This window comes from Mastomys coucha, unplaced genomic scaffold (genome assembly GCF_008632895.1).
Source record: "Mastomys coucha isolate ucsf_1 unplaced genomic scaffold, UCSF_Mcou_1 pScaffold21, whole genome shotgun sequence".
NCBI lineage: Eukaryota > Metazoa > Chordata > Mammalia > Rodentia > Muridae > Mastomys > Mastomys coucha.
The window spans coordinates 116,896,427-116,897,873 of NW_022196904.1; positions in this window are offsets into that span (position 1 = coordinate 116,896,427).

Here is a 1,447-nt window from a genome sequence, read left to right on the forward strand (position 1 = left end):
CCTCCCACCCCCTCCTGCAGCCCTGGCCACAGGTCTCCTCACCTCTGAGCAGGGAGCCCTGACTCACTCAGGAGTCCTCCCCACTCTTGTCTCCCTCTCCCTCTAATTATACCACACTTCCACCCCCACCTTATCGCATTTCTCTAGGTTTGGGAGTCATGGAATATTCTTGGCTGCTGGGGATCTGAGTTCGAATTCCATTTTCTTCCCTGCTTAGCTGTGTGGCCTGGGGAAATCTTTAAGCCCTCTGGGCTTCAGTTTTGCTAAATATTAGACGAGGCAGACTCTCTGTCTACCTTACCAGGAAGTTGGTTGGGATCTAATGGGATTGCCATGACAACCTGCTTTGCGAACTGCACCTGGAGGGGAGTTAGGATACTGAAGCTGCTGGTCTGGGTTTGAATCCTGCCTTTTTTCTAGCTCTGTAACTTTGGCCAAGTTCCTTAATATCTCTGGGCCTCTGTTCCCTTTTCTGTGAGATGAGATCATGCTAACACCAGCCTCATAAGCTTGCCGGGAACCAGAGGTGCTTTCCTATAACACACGCACAGTACAGTTGACGTTGCTACTATGGTTTCCCTCAGGCACCAAATCTTCCTTCACATCTCCCCCCTCCTAGTCAGCTCCTCCATTCTCCCCACTTCCTCTCCAAGGAGCCACAGTGTTCCTTCCTGTGTCGCCTGTGACTCAGGTCCCCAACTCCAGCTCCAGTCTTTGGAGGTTCCCCAACAACAGAGCTCTTTGTCTCCACTCTAAAACTTGAGTTTCAAAGGCCAGAAGGTGTAACCCTGTGGTCAACTCGGCAGCCTGAAGGCCCCTGAGCCATTTGACCTGTACCACACACATACTTGCTTGATGACCTTGGGCCAGTCCCTTCCCATCCCTGAACCTCAGTTTCCCCATCTGTCAGGTAGAGTAACAATCCCTTGGAATCCATCAGGACACAGTGGCCAGTGGCCACTGCCACATGGCAGACTGGAACCTCAACCCCTTTGGGCTCAGGTCATCCTTCAAATGTCTCAGCACCCTCCCTGCCTAAAACCATTCTCATCGGGCCAGTACAGTTCCTCCAAAGAGCAGCCTCCCCTACAGCCCCCTAGCCTTTCCTCCTCCAGCTCTGCTGGCCAGCCTCCTGGAGCCTGGCCTCTACCAGCAGCATGCCCCTGGCTGCTCCCATGCTCCAGTTCCCCCAAGCACTGTGTGGCCTATGTCACACAACCCAATTCTGTGACCTGGTGGATGGATCTTTCTCTCCTCTCCCACCTTTAGGGTCACCTAAGCTGAGGCTCTGGCCCAGGGGAACTCAGTTCCACACACACATACACACACACACACACACACTCACACACACTCCCCCTCTGAGCAGTGCCCTCTCCCCACGGAACAACACACCAGTGCGCGTGCGCACGGACACACACACACACACACACACACACACACACACACA